Source organism: Engystomops pustulosus, chromosome 5 (assembly GCF_040894005.1).
Source record: "Engystomops pustulosus chromosome 5, aEngPut4.maternal, whole genome shotgun sequence".
In the NCBI taxonomy this organism is placed as follows: domain Eukaryota; kingdom Metazoa; phylum Chordata; class Amphibia; order Anura; family Leptodactylidae; genus Engystomops; species Engystomops pustulosus.
The window spans coordinates 30643943-30660298 of record NC_092415.1 but is presented as its reverse complement, the minus strand read 5'-3'; positions in this window follow the sequence as shown (position 1 = coordinate 30660298).

Sequence of the window (16356 nt, the reverse complement as noted above, 5' to 3'; positions counted from 1 at the left end):
CGTGGGCATGGCGCCATCAGTAAGTAGCTCTAGGCACAGCAGCAGTGCCATCGCTAAGCGACAGCAGGCGGTGCTCAAACTGCTGAGCCTAGGCGATAAAAGGCACACCGCCCAAGAGTTATTACAGGGCATCACGGCGCAGACTGATCTGTGGCTGGCACCGCTGAACCTGAAGCCAGGCATGGTTGTGTGTGACAACGGCCGTAACCTGGTGGCAGCTCTGCAACTCGGCAGACTGACACATGTGCCATGCCTGGCCCATGTGTTAAATCTCATAGTTCAGCGTTTCCTCAAGACATACCCCAATCTGTCTGATTTGCTCACGAAGGTGCGCCGCATCTGTGCGCATTTCAGGAAGTCCAGCACAGATGCTGCCACTCTCAGGGCAGCGCAGCGCCGCCTCCAACTGCCCGCTCACCGACTGTTGTGCGACGTGCCCACGAGGTGGAATTCAACACTAACCATGTTATCCAGAGTTTACCAGCAGCGCAGAGCGATTGTAGACTGCCAGATGTCAACTTCCACCAGAACTGGTAGTCAGGTCAGTCAGCTTCCTCAAGTCTACAATGAGGAGTGGACGTGGATGTCTGATATCTGTCAGGTGCTGAGTAACTTTGAGGAGTCAACACAGATGGTCAGTGGTGATGCCGCCATCATCAGCCTCACCATCCCGCTGCTTGGCCTGTGGAAAAATTCTCTGGTCAGCATGAAGTCGGAAGCTTTGCGCTTGTCACAAGAGACGGGGGATGAAGATTCCCTTGTTGATAGCCAAAGAACCCTTAGGTTTGTTTCTCAGCGCATATCGGAGGAGGTGGAGGAGGATGAGGAGGAAGAGGAGGAGAATGTTGGCGAGACAGAAGAGGGGACCATTGTTCAGTCCTTCACTGTTCAGCGTGTATGGGCAGAAGGAGAGGAGTTGGAGGAGTTGGAGGAGGAGGAAATGGACAGTCAGGCCAGTGAGGGGAGTGAATTCTTGCGCGTTGGGACTCTGGCGCATATGGCAGATTTCATGCTAAGCAGCCTATCCCGTGACCCTCGCGTTCAAAGAATTTATTCCAGCACCGATTACTGGGTATTCACTCTCCTGGACCCACGGTACAAGCAAAATCTTTCCACTCTCATCCCTGGAGAGGAAAGGAGTGTGAGAATGCATGAATACCAGCAGGCCCTGGTGCACAAGCTGAAACAGTATTTCCCTTCTGACAGCACTAGCGGCAGAGGGCGTACTTCTGCGGGACAAGTAGCGAGGGAGAGTAGGCGACCAGGCAGCTTGTCCAGCACTGGCAGGGGTACGCTTTACAAGGCCTTTGCCAGTTTTATGTCACCCCAGCAAGACACTGTCACCTGTCCCCAGTCTCGGCAGAGTAGGGCTGATCTTTACAGAAAGATGGTGAGGGAGTACGTAGCTGACCAAACCATCGTCCTAAATGATCACACAGCTCCCTACAACTACTGAGTTTCAAAGCTGGACATGTGGCACGAACTGGCGCTGTACGCCTTGGAGGTTCTTGCCTGCCCTGCCGCTAGCGTGTTGTCCGAGCGGGTTTTCAGTGCAGCTGGTGGCATCATCACCGATAAGCGTACACGCCTGTCGACTGACAGCGCTGACAGGCTGACGTTTATCAAGATGAATAAAGCCTGGATTTCTCCGCATTTCCATTCTCCACCAGGTGAAAGAAGCTGAACCTGAATAATGTATGCACTCCTCCTCCTCATTGTCCTCCTTCTCCTCCTTTGTACACTAAAGCAGAGGAAACTGGCTATTTTTTGCCAGGGCCAACTGGCTCTGGCTATAGTACTCTATGTATTTAATTTTTCTGGAGGGCCAACTACCCTGTCCTTTGTTTTAAACAATTTTTGGGAGTGCCACAAACAGGCACTCAATCTATGTAATTTTTCTGGAGGGCCAGCTACCTGCTCCTCTGGTTTGAAAACTTTTTTGGACTGCCACATACAGGCACTCAATTTATTTAATCTTTTTGGAGGACCAGCTACCTGCTCCTCTGGTTTGAAAACTTTTTTGGACTGCCACATACAGGCACTCAATCTATGTAATTTTTCTGGAGGACCAGCTACCTGCTCCTCTGGTTTGAAAACTTTTTTGGACTGCCACATACAGGCACTATCCAAATTAAATTGTCTCCATAGCAGCCTCCACACGTCGTCTTTTTAGCTGCCTTCACACGTTGTCTCCATTGCTACCTCCACACGTCATCGCCATAGCTGCCTCCAAAAGTAGTCCATATAGCTGCCTCCATACATGGTCCCCTTATCAAACGAGCTGTGTCAGGCAGAATTTTGGGTTGTTTTCATGGCTTCCACATCAAACTTGTTAACTTTGTCGCCACCCTGCTGTGTAATCCACAAAATATACTGGCAAACTTTTATCATTTACCAATATTATTTCAGCGCTTCTTGCGCATCTGTTTACATTCCCCTCACCCGCCAGAACCCAAACTTATAAGAACGCTACTACACTTGATCTTATACAAAAGGTTCTTAGAAGTGCTGTTTGGGGAGTAGCCTAGAGACAGGGGCTTGGATTGGCGAAAGCTCGCCTGGCAGCGGAGCGCCAGCTCCATCCCAAGATCCAACTAACATAGTTTTAACTGCAGCACCTTTAATCTACTACTAGTTCACTGCCTCCATACATGGTCCCCTTATCAAACGAGCTGTGTCAGGCAGAATTTTGGGTTGTTTTCATGGCTTCCACATCAAACTTGTTAACTTTGTCGCCACCCTGCTGTGTAATCCACAAAATATACTGGCAAACTTTTATCATTTACCGATATTATTTCAGTGCTTCTTGCGCATCTGTTTACATTCCCCTCACCCGCCATATCCTAAACTTATAAGAACGCTACTACACTTGATCTTATACAAAAGGTTCTTAGAAGTGCTGTTTGGGGAGTAGCCTAGAGACAGGGGCTTGAATTGGTGAAAGCTCGCCTGGCAGCGGAGCGCCAGCTCCATCCCAAGATCCAACTAACATATTTTTAACTGCAGCACCTTTAATCTACTGCTAGTTCACTGCCTCCATACATGGTCCCCTTATCAAACGAGCTGTGTCAGGCAGAATTTTGGGTTGTTTTCATGGCTTCCTCATCAAACTTGTTAACTTTGTCGCCACCCTGCTGTGTAATCCACAAAATATACTGGCAAACTTTTATCATTTACCGATATTATTTGAGCGCTTCTTGCTCACCTCCTTTGGTTCCTCTCTGCCACCCATTGGTTTTAAGCCTGAGTCCATTTGGGGTATGTTGCCAAGTCACTCTCTAGCCTGCCGCTGCTGCCGCTGCCTCTGCATAGTCCCCTATAGTGTCAGGGTCAATTATTGGATGTTTTGGATGCTATCTAGCCTCATTCGGTCACTCTGTCATTGCCATGCTGTTGCCCATACTTTTGGCATAATGGTGCGATTAAGCAGCCTCAGAGGCATCCATGCATGCTGCCCCTGCTGTTTCCTGTCCATTTCCGTGGTGTTTCCATCCTTTTCTGAGGTCCCCAGGTGCTTGGCCAAGCTTCCCTGTGCAGATCCTTGGTCCCCTTGCATCAGGAAAAGTTCGTCTCGAATAACGAGTACCCGAGCATTTTAGTGCTCGCTCATCTCTAGTTATGTTACAAAATTGTGAACCTTTAATGCCTTCTAGATGTAGGAGAAGTATGGCCACCTAATCCTGCAATCTGTATAGGTTCCATAGGACAACACCTTTAAGAAAGAGTATTTTACCTAATGTGAGATGTCCTCCCCTTAGCAATGACACCACATTTCTGGTTTCATTTGGTACTGCGGCTGCTTAATATCTATCTGAGAGTAATGTTAATTATTGTGACCAATAGAATGCCTTGTTATTATTGTAATGTACAGAGGTGCTGGTTGGATAACGTGAGCTGGACACTCCCAAGGGAAGGTAATAAAAGTCCTTGGGGTGGAAGTAGTGATGGGTAGTCCGGCTCTTCTTAGTGAGCCTATTAAATGTCCTCCACTCCACACCACTTTTAATCAGAGTTTATTGGGTTTAAGGCGGCGGTATTGAGCCAATATAGGGCAGGGTTAAGTGAGGAATCGGCGCACTGAGGGGAGCTGACACCTGTCATTCACGTGAAATAGATGGCTCTTAGAGCCGGTTTGTTCACAAACAACCCATCACTACGTGGAGGCACAGCACTACTCACGACATGGCCTGCAGCCATCAGACCTCTGCAGGACTTTGAGCTACCTACTAGAGCCTGCCTTGGAGTACTGCATAGTAACTCCTCACCTCCAGCCTGAAGCTAACTTTACCAGGCTGTGAGCAATCTCTGCCGAACACCATCCAACCAGCAAACTTCAACCAGTTGAATTGTTTCTGTTATTGTGGCTGTTGCTGTGTTCCAGAATAAATGATCTGTGAGTTTTATTGTTGACATCCCTTGTCCATACCTCCCAACATTTGTGGAAGGGAAAGAGGGACAAAACGGTGGTCCCCCTAAGCCACACCCCCAATCACTCCCTGGCCACGCCCCAAATTTTTACCATATTATAATAATAAAAATCATCTTCTCAATAATACATTTTTTTTTAACCTGATAGGGATTTGAACCTGGAACCTGCAGAGCCCATGTGCCATAATGACACAGAGCCTCCACCCACTGAGCTATGATCTCAATAATTATCTAGCTGAGGATCTTTGGTAACTAAGAGCTGTTATCTGCCAGTGTTACTCTGTGACACAGATTTAATGACTTGGTATATGGAGAGGGATCTTCTCAGAGGTTATTATTGTAATTATTGAGACAATAATTATTTTTCTTATTATTTTTACTATTATTAATAATTGTCTCCATAATAATTAAAATAATAAAATTTATAATAATAATAATTGTCTCAATAATTACAATAATAACCTCTGAGAAGATCCCTCTCTATATATCAGGGCATTAAGTCTGTGTCACCGTGTAACGGTGGCAGATAACAGTTCTTAGTTACCTAAAATCCTCAACTAGATAATCACTGGGCTCACAGCTCAGTGGATAGAGGCTCCTATCTCTAATGCAGGGGTCTGGGTTTAAATAAAGAGGTTGTGTCTGGAGATGTAGAGACACCATATATGGACAGATGGGGATCTGATCCTGATGACGTGGTCCCTGCTCTATGCTAACCCGACATATCTCTCAAAAGGATTCCCTGCCCAATGTCTGCTCTGGGGAACCCTAGGAGATGTAGTGACCATATATGGATAGAGATCTGAACCTGATGATGTGGTCCCTGCTCTCCGCTAACCCAACACTTCTCTGAAAAGGATTCCCTGCCCGATGTCTGCTCTGGGGAACCCTAGGAGATGTAGTGACCATATATGGATAGAGACCTGAACCTGATGACGTGGTTCCTGCTCTCCGCTAACCTGACACTTCTCTCAAAAGGATTCCCTGCCCGATGTCTGTAGAAGCCATTCAGTACTATGGGTTCTGGCTTTGAAAGTGTTTACTAGGCGGGACACAAAGCCGGGACAACCCCAGCAAGTGCGGAACCTAGAGGGAATATTTGGGACAATCTGACAGCTGCCTGTGACGCGGGGCAGAGGTAAAAAAATACGGGACTGTCCCGGCAAAACCGGGTCAGTTGGGAGCTATGCTGTAAAGAGAAGCTCCAGCTGACTGTCACCAAATTCAAGACCAGAGGTAACAGCAAATCCTCAGATCAATAATGTTATTTTTTCAATGTCAGCAAGCAGAGATGTTGCTGGACTGAAGAGAAGTCGCTGTATTAAATGTGTCGCAAACTAATGCACCCCTTTAGGTGCACATTATTTCTATCTCGTCGGACACAGAGCAGCCTCGACACAAAACTGGCGCAGACACTTCATAAATACATGTACAAGCTCCTAAGTTATTCTTTTTAATCTGAAGAACAACAGAAAATGGGCGCAGCCAGAATAATAGATTTGGGTTACTGTCTCACTGAAGCATGACCATGCACGGAAAAAATAGGACAAATATAAGAGGGATGGTGGACAAGGGCCACAATATGAGGGAGATGGAGGACAGGAGGCCTTAATATGAGGGGGATGGTTGACAGGGGCCAAAAATTGATGGGGGGATGGAGGACAAGAGCTACAATGGGGGGTGGGAGAGGACCAGGGGCCAAAATATGAGGGAGGAGCAGAAGTCAACAATATGAGTGGAATGGAGGAGAGGAGGCCACAATATGAGGGACTTTTGGGACAGGGAGCTACGATATAAGGGGGTGGAGGATAGGGGCCACAATATTAGGGGAGTGGAGAACAGGGGGCCATAATATAAGTGGGATGGAGGAGAGCAGACCACAATATGAGTGGAGTGGAGGACAGGAGGCCACATTATCAGGATGACAGGGGACCACAATATGAGGTAGGGGTGGAGGACAGGAGCTATGATATGAGGGGGATGGAGGACAGGAGGCCAAAATATGAGGAAAATGGAGGAGGCAGGAGTAGAGAAAGCTCAGGCATTAAAAGTTTGGGGATATTAGTAAAAAGGGGGAAACAAAAGTAAAGGGAGGATAATTAAAGAGGGGGTATTATATATTGCTGAGTTGCATTATGGGATATTATTTGGGTCTATAGGGATATTATATGGGTCCATAGGAGGGTTGGCCACAGGAAGGGGTAGTGTGCTATATGGGGCCATACTATGTTTGGTGCTGAGGCAAGGGGTGGAATGATGGGCGTGGTCTAAGATAAAACAGAGGGACTTTTGACCCTCTGTCTCTAGCCCAAAAGTTGGGAGGTGTATAACTGGCATTGTGGCTCGGTGAGGAGAGGCCTGATGCCAGTGTTATAACATGATGCTGAAGCCAACAAATGTCTCTAGTAATTACGCACCATATGCATGTAAGAAGAAACTGGCAGAACTGGCTGGTGCAGCACTGAGAATATTAATATCTAGAGAAACCTAAACATCTCCCAGCAGATGCTTTTTATATCACATAATGTTTAATATAATATAGAAGGAAAGATCCATTAATATCATCTCTACTGAAAATAGTGTCATGTCCCTTTAATTATTCTGCTGCATCTGTCACCATAGCAACAGTATTGCATCTGACACCATAGCAACGAACAGCCAATAGGATCGCATTGTTTGGTTTTGAACCAGGAAAAAAAAAATCAGTTATTTTCAGTCTGTTACAGGTCAGTGGTGGATGGGTAATGTATTATAGGTGGGGCATTATAGGGGGCCCCACTATATCCTTAGTCCCCCAAATACTCCTGTATAGTTATTCCAGGTTAAGAGCCTACTGGGAACCCCAACCCCTGTATTTAGTACAATCCCCAAAATGACAGGGGCAGTAGGCCCGACCCGTCCATCAGCGCCCCCCAGTGACCAGTGCTGTTCATGTCACTGCTGTTATGTCAGTTTGTGTTGTGTTATTTCATGGCGGCCACCAGTCCTCTGCCCTAATATCAGACGCAGAGGTCACTATACAAGACAAGGGCAAATGTCTCACTTTTACTGAACCCAATATTAACAGGAGTTTTATTTTGTTTTTGGAGACAAAGAGAGAAGAGAGAAAATGGACACTGGATATTCCCCCGACTATGGATCCTGTAAGTAGACTGGCAGTTGCTTTGCTAGGATCATGATATCAGGTTGTTGGGTAATGAACACCCAGCTCCACCACCTGATAAACAGAAAGCGGACAGTGCCATTCTCTGTGTAGTGGCTAAACTGAGTCACTGCGCACCACATAGAGAACGGCGCTGTCTTCTTCCTGTTCCCTTCTTTGTATATCAGCTGATCTGTGGGGATGCTGGGTGTAAGACCCCATCAATCTAATATTGAGGACCTTGTCTATGGAGATAATAACTGATATTGTTTTTCTTCCTCTTCAGTCTACGCCAGCATCCCTCCGGAAGAGCTTCTGAGACGTCTGGCCTTCTGCGCAGGACTCCTTCCATCTCCGCTGTTCAAGATGGAGCGCCTGATGCCGACCAACGCTGCAGCCCAACAGCAATTCCTCCGAAAAGAAGAAGAAGAAGAACCTCCTCGAGCAAGAGCCATGGACAGGACTCTGTTACTTAGAGCGGCCATGGTCAGAGAGCTCTGCGCTGACTCCGATGAGGAAGAAGAGCGGCCATGCTTCATCAAACTACAGGTGAAGAAGAGGAAAAGGGAGGAAGACTCTGAAGAGGAAGCAGAGCCCCCAAGAAGACGCAGGACGATGCAGCACAACACCTGCCGATTTCCACTTAGCCACCAGAGAAGATCCTGGCTGAAGATCCTGCTCCCAGGCAGCCACTACTTCATCAGCGCAAGATGGCTGCCATAGGATGATTGGTAACTATATAGTAATTATAATAATGTTGTAATAAAAAAATATTAATTATATAGTCATATTAGTAATAATATAGTTAAAGAATAGTATACTAGTAATGTTATAGTAATGATAGTAGTAATATAGTTAAAAAAAAGTATATTCTAGTAATGTTATAGTAATAATAATAGCAGTAATATTGTTGTTTTTTTTTTTAAACCTGTACTAGTAATCTTATAGCAATAATAATGTAGTCAAGACATAGTAAAGACAGTAGTCATAATGATAGTAATATAGCAAAAAAGGAAAAAAAAGTATAGTAAGAATAAAATAGTAATATTATAGTAGTAAAAAAAAAGAAAAAGAATATAGTAATAAAAACCTTAGTAATAATACAGCAATATTTTATTGAATACAGTAATAATATGTAGTCATGTACTAATGTAGTCATAATAATAGTGATAATATAGTAACATACCAAAAATACATACCATTAATGTTATAGTATTAATAATGTAGTAATAAGAAAGTAAAAAAAAAGTGTAGGCAGCACTCCAAAAATCCAAAATTCCAAAGGGTGAGGTTAATTGAAACAGTGGCGACGTTTCGGTGTGAACCACCTTCATCAAACTCGCCACTGTTTACTTTACTACTGAAGTATCTTTCCAGGATCCATGGAGGCTCTGCACCCCCTCTATATAGCCTTTTCTCTACCGTGCGGACTTGGTTTTCCTTTTTGCATAGTAATAAGAAAATGGTCATAATCATATCAAAATAGGAAAAAATATATTAAGAATAAAATAGTCATATTATAGTAGTAATAAAAAAAAGAGAAAATATAGTAGTAAAAAAACTTTAGTAACAATATAGCAATCTTTTTAATAGAATACAGTAATAATATATTGCTACTTAATGATATTAATAACGTAGTCATAACGATAGTAATAATATAGTAACAAAAAAAGAAAAAACAAAACAAAAAAAGTCTAGTAATAATAGTAGTAATACTATAGCAATAATATATTAATAGAAATATAGTCATAATAATAGTAATAATAAATAGTATAACATAGTTATAATAAAATAGTAATATTGTAGTAGAAAATATATACAGTAATAATATAGTGATAACAGTAATTATTTCATAATCATAATAAAAATATAGTCATAGATTTGATTAAATAAAAGTAGGATAGTAATAAAACATATAGCCTGCGCCTGTATCAGGCGCTGACCCACTCCCCAGGCCAGCACCGCCCCCTCCTCGTCCGGCTCTGTTAAGTCCCGGCTTGTACACTGGGATTCAGGTGTAAAAGTTGTGATAAGTTCCCCCCCAATATATATAATAGGAACAGACTATTATAATATAATAACATTAGTAATTATTATACATCTGATCCAGGGTCTCAGAACTGATCGCCTTTTCCAGGGGTCATGAAGGAATTTTTCCCTGCGTCCCAGGTTTTTTGCCTTCTTCTGGATCAGAATGTTTAGGTTTAAGGATTTATTTTAAATTTATAACATAAATCTAGAACAATATAGAGCAGTAATAACAGTGTAATAGTTGTAGTAATTTTATAGTAATTATAATTGCTGTAGTATAGTCCTGATCCAGGGTCTCAGAACCGATCGCCTTTTCCCGGGGTCAAGAAGGAATTTTTCCCTGCGTCCCAGGTTTTTTGCCTTCTTCTGGATCAGAATGTTTAGGTTTAAGGATTTATTTTAAATTTATTTTAAATTTATAACATAAATCTAGAACAATATAGAGCAGTAATAACAGTGTAATAGTTGTAATAATTTTATAGTAATTATAATTGCTGTAGTATAGTCGTGATCCAGGGTCTCAGAACCGATCGCCTTTTCCCGGGGTCAAGAAGGAATTTTTCCCTGCGTCACAAGATTGTGTCCAGGTTTTTTGCCTTCTTCTGGATCAGAATGTTTAGGTTTAAGGATTTATTTTAAATCTAGAAAAATATAGAGCAGTAATAACAGTGTAATAGTTGTAGTAATTGTTACAGTAATTATAATTGCTGTAGTATAGTCGTGATCCAGGGTCTCAGAACCGATCGCCTTTTCCCGGGGTCAAGAAGGAATTTTTGCCTGAGACTGAAAATTCTGTCCAGGTTTTTTGCCTTCTTCTGGATCAATGACTTTAAAAATAGGGAACAATAAAAATGATATTAGAAATCTCACCGTGTGTCCTCTTCATTTCTTGTTTTAGTATAAGAGAAAATAATGTAAAGGGTCTTCCCGCAGTTCTGACCATATGACGCTACAGTCAGTGTTAGACACAGTTCACATCTCTGTTGGGTCTTCAGTTATTTGCATCAGTTATTTGGATCCAAAACCGGGAAGGACCAAACACACAGAGCAGGAGCAAGTCTTTCCCTTATACCTTCATATTGCCACAGGAATGAGCTGCTCCTCTTCTGTGCATGTGACCGCTCCTGCTATTGGCTCTCAATGACTGATGCAAATTACTATAGATTGGATCAAATAATAAAGCTGGGCCTAAGGTATTATCCCTGGAGATCAGTGTATCCATATCCTTGTGTTTGTTGTTAGTTGCAACAGCATTGTAATACATGGATTTATATTCCAGGATTGTAGCTGGACTTGGAGTGTGGTATCTCTTCACTAAACATATCACAGGCCCTCCCCTGCCCTGAGTTAGAGTAGAAGTGGGATTCTGGTTAAATATTACAGCACAGGGAGCAGGCTGGGGAGCAGTCTGAATGCAGATGTAACACAGCAATGTGAGGACACTCCCCTAGAGCTCTTAGTCCAGCTACAATCCACGCTTTTTACACAGTCCTGCTGCTACTAACAAACCTTTATTATCATTGTGAAATTCACCTCTACAATATTCACAATATTCAATACAATCGCCAAGCTGACACTTTCCAGAATTTCGGCACAGCAAATCTGCAGGAAATTCCGGTAACTTTGTAGTATATAGGAGTGATTACAATCCTGTACACTCCTGTACACACAATGCAGAACATATCTTTAGCAGAAACTCCTTTCCCAGCGTTTTTTTCATTGACAGCAAATAAGTGATTTCTCATGGTGTGGGAATCATGCTGCAGTGCAAAAGTTGGGCTCTCACCCCTCACTGGTAGGGCACAACTTGCTGCTTAAAGGAGTTTTCCACCTTTAACCCCTTAACGCTCTGCGCCGTAGCTCTACGGCGCAGAGGTATAAGGGAAGTATGAAGAGGGCTCACGGGCTGAGTCCTCTTCATACAGAGGTGGGGGTTTTTGCATTTTGCACAACCCTCTAAACGCCGCCCGCAAAGTCGCGGGCGGCGTTTAAAAGACGGCGGCGCGCGGGCGCCGCCATCTTTTTTTCGATCGCCACGCCCCCGAACGTCATCGGGGGGCGGCGATCGGTTACCATGGTAGCCTCGGGTCTTCTCTTGACACGAGGCTACATGGTTTATGCAGGTTCGTTACAATGAGCCAGTGGCTCATTGTAATGTAAGACCTGCAAAAACGCCATATATTGCAATACTGTAGTATTGCAGTATATGGTAGGAGCGATCTGATCATCTAGGGTTATTGTACCCTAGATGGTCTAAAAAATAGTGAAAAAAAAAAAGAAAAAAAAAAGTTTAAAAAATAAAAAAAATTAATAAAATATTAAAAGTTCAAATCACCCCCCTTTCCCTAGAACGGATATAAAACATAACAAACAGTAAAAATCACAGACATATTAGGTATCGCCGCGTCCCAAAATGCCCGATCTATCAAAATATAAAAACGGTTACGGCCGGCGGTGACCTCCGAGGCGGGAAATGGCGCCCAAATGTCCGAAATGCGACTTTTACACCTTTTTACATAACATAAAAAATGAAATAAAAAATGATCAAAATGTCGTACAGACCTCAAAATGGTAGCAATGAAAACGTCGCCTCATTTCGCAAAAAATGACCCCTCACACATTTCCGTGCGCCAAAGTATGAAAAAGTTATTAGCGTCAGAAGATGGCAAAAAATTTTTTTCTTTTTTGTACACATTCGTTTAATTTTTGAAAATGTATTAAAACACAATAAAACCTATATAAATTTGGTATCACCGCGATCGCACCGAACCAAAGAATAAAGTAGGCGTGTTATTTGGAGCGAAGAGTGAAAGTCGTAAAAACTGAGCCCACAAGAACGTGACGCACGTGCGGTTTTTTTTCAATTTTTCCACATTTGGAATTTTTTTTCAGCTTCGCAGTACACGGCATGTTAAAATAAATAACATTACGGGAAAGTAAAATTTGTTACGCACAAAATAAGCCCTCACACAGGTCTGTACACGGAAAAATGAAAAAGTTATGGATTTTTGAAGTTGGAGAGCGAGAAATGAGCCGGAAAACCCTCCGTCCTTAAGGGGTTAAAGGGGTTTTACCAAGTCTGATTGTTATCCTCTATCCACAACAATCTGATTGGTTGGGGTTCTGACTGCTGGGACCATTGATCACAAGAATTGGGATCCTGTTCTCTTTAGTAGGTGAAGCACCAGGTCAAGCACATATCCTGCTGCTCCATGCAGTACTATGGGAGCACAGCGCTCAGGTATTTCTGGTACTTACATAGTGAATTGGGGTCCTGGACAGGGGCGCATCTGCCATGAGGCGAGATGAAAATCTCGCCTTGGGTGGCAGAATGCGGATCCCTTCAAGAGCGGCATTTTGCTGCTCTAATGTGGACGATTCGACCGCCTGTTGGCGACCGTATAGCCCACCAGGTAAATCGCACCTGTCTCTTTAAGAAACAGGTGCGATTTACATTCGGAGTGATGCAGCGTCTTAAAGGCTTCTGGCGTCGCTCCGTACTATGCAGGGATACAGGCGGCGGATGATGACGTCACGCTGCCTGTGTCTCTGAGTGGAGCCGGGAGCAAAACGGGAGCCGACAGTAGCCGCGCGTAGATGGGACCCGCGACGTGGGAGCAGCCTGCCGACGTAAGTATGAGTTTTATTATTTTCATATACACTTTTTAATTAAATACATATAAGGGGATAATATAATGGGATAGGGGGTGGGGGCTTCTATATATACTGGGGGTGGGGGGGCTGCATACATTTATAAGGGGCCACATTATTCTTATACTGGGGGTGGGGGGGCTGTATATATTTATATGGGAGCACATTATTCTTATACTGGGGGTGGGGGGTGTATATATTTATATGGGGGCACATTATTCTTATACTGGGGGTGGGGGGGCTGCATACATTTATAAGGGGCCACATTATTCTTATACTGGGGGTGGGGGGGGCTGTATATATTTATATGGGGACAGATTATTCTTATACTGGGGGTGGGGGGCTGTATATATTTATATGGGGGGACATTATTCTTATACTGGGGGTGGGGGGGCTGTATATATTTATATGGGGCCACATTATTCTTATACTGGGGATGGGGGGCTGTATACATTTATATAGGGCCACATTATTCTTATACTGGGGGTGGGGGGGCTGTATATATTTATATGGGAGCACATTATTCTTATACTGGGGGTGGGGGCTGTATATATTTATATGGGGCCACATTATTCTTATACTGGGGATGGGGGGCTGTATACATTTATATAGGGCCACATTATTCTTATACTGGGGGTGGGGGGGCTGTATATATTTATATGGGAGCACATTATTCTTATACTGGGGGTGGGGGCTGTATATATTTATATGGGAGCACATTATTCTTATACTGGGGGTGGGGGGCTGTATATATTTATATGGGGGCACATTATTCTTATACTGGGGGTGGGGGGCTGTATATATTTATATGGGGGCACATTATTCTTATACTGGGGGTGGGGGGCTGTATATATTTATATGGGGGCACATTATTCTTATACTGGGGATGGGGGGGCTGTATATATTTATATGGGGCCAAATTATTCTTATACTGGGGGTGGGGGGCTGTATACATTTATATAGGGCAACATTATTCTTATACTGGGGGTGGGGGGCTGTATATATTTATATGGGGGCACATTATTCTTATACTGGGGGTGGGGGGCTGTATATATTTATATGGGGGCACATTATTCTTATACTGGGGATGGGGGGGCTGTATATATTTATATGGGGGCACATTATTCTTATACTGGGGGTGGGGGCTATATATATTTATAAGGGGCCACATTATTCTTATACTGGGGGTGGGGGCTATATATATTTATATGGGAGCACATTATTCTTATACTGGGGGTGGGGGGCTGTATATATTTATATAGGGCCACATTATTCTTATACTGGGGGTGGGGGGCTGTATATATTTATATAGGGCCACATTATTCTTATACTGGGGGTGGGGGGGCTGTATATATTTATATGGGGGCACATTATTCTTATACTGGGGGTGGGGGCTGTATATATTTATATAGGGGCACATTATTCTTATACTGGGGGTGGGGGCTGTATATATTTATATGGGGGCACATTATTCTTATACTGGGGGTGGGGGGGCTGTATATATTTATATGGGGGCACATTATTCTTATACTGGGGGTGGGGGGGCTGTATATATTTATATGGGGGCACATTATTCTTATACTGGGGGTGGGGGGCTGTATATATTTATATGGGGGCACATTATTCTTATACTGGAAGTGGGGGCTGTATATATTTATATGGGGCCACATTATTCTTATACTGGGGGTGGGGGGCTGTATATATTTATATGGGGCCACATTATTCTTATACTGGGGGTGGGGGGCTGTATATATTTATATGGGGCCACATTATTCTTATACTGGGGGTGGGGGGCTGTATATATTTATATGGGGGCACATTATTCTTATACTGGGGATGGGGGGGCTGTATATATTTATATGGGGGCACATTATTCTTATACTGGGGGTGGGGGCTATATATATTTATATGGGGCCACATTATTCTTATACTGGGGATGGGGGGCTATATATATTTATATGGGAGCACATTATTCTTATACTGGGGGTGGGGGGCTGTATATATTTATATGGGGGCACATTATTCTTATACTGGGGGTGGGGGGCTGTATATATTTATATGGGGCCACATTATTCTTATACTGGGGGTGGGGGGCTGTATATATTTATATAGGGCCACATTATTCTTATACTGGGGGTGGGGGGGCTGTATATATTTATATGGGGGCACATTATTCTTATACTGGGGGTGGGGGCTGTATATATTTATATAGGGCCACATTATTCTTATACTGGGGGTGGGGGGGCTGTATATATTTATATGGGGGCACATTATTCTTATACTGGGGGTGGGGGGCTGTATATATTTATATGGGGGCACATTATTCTTATACTGGGGGTGGGGGCTGTATATATTTATATGGGGCCACATTATTCTTATACTGGGGGTGGGGGGTGTATATATTTATATAGGGCCACATTATTCTTATACTGGGGGTGGGGGGCTGTATATATTTATATGGGGCCACATTATTCTTATACTGGGGGTGGGGGCTGTATATATTTATATGGGGCCACATTATTCTTATACTGGGGGTGGGGGGCTGTATATATTTATATGGGGCCACATTATTCTTATACTGGGGGTGGGGGCTGTATATATTTATATGGGGCCACATTATTCTTATACTGGGGGTGGAGGGGCTGTTTATATTTATATGGCGCCAGATTAGTTTTATACTGGAGGGGGGCTATGTATATTTATAGTTGGGCCAGATTCTTCCTATACTGGGGGGCTGTGTATGATATACAGTATATTACTAAGCTGGGGGGCTGTATATGGGATACAGTATATTACTAAGCTGGGGGGGGGGCTGTGTATGAGATACAGTATATTACTAAACTGAGGGGCAGTATATGGGGTACAGTATATTACTAAGCTGGGGGACAGTATATGGGGTACAGTATATTACTAAGCTGGGGGACAGTATATGGGGTACAGTATATTACTAAGCTGGGGGACAGTATATGGGGTACAGTATATTACTAAGCTGAGGGGCAGTATATGGGATACAGTATATTACTAAGCTGGGGGACAGTACATGGGGTACAGTATATTACTAAGCTGGGGGACAGTATATGGGGTACAGTATATTACTAAGCTGG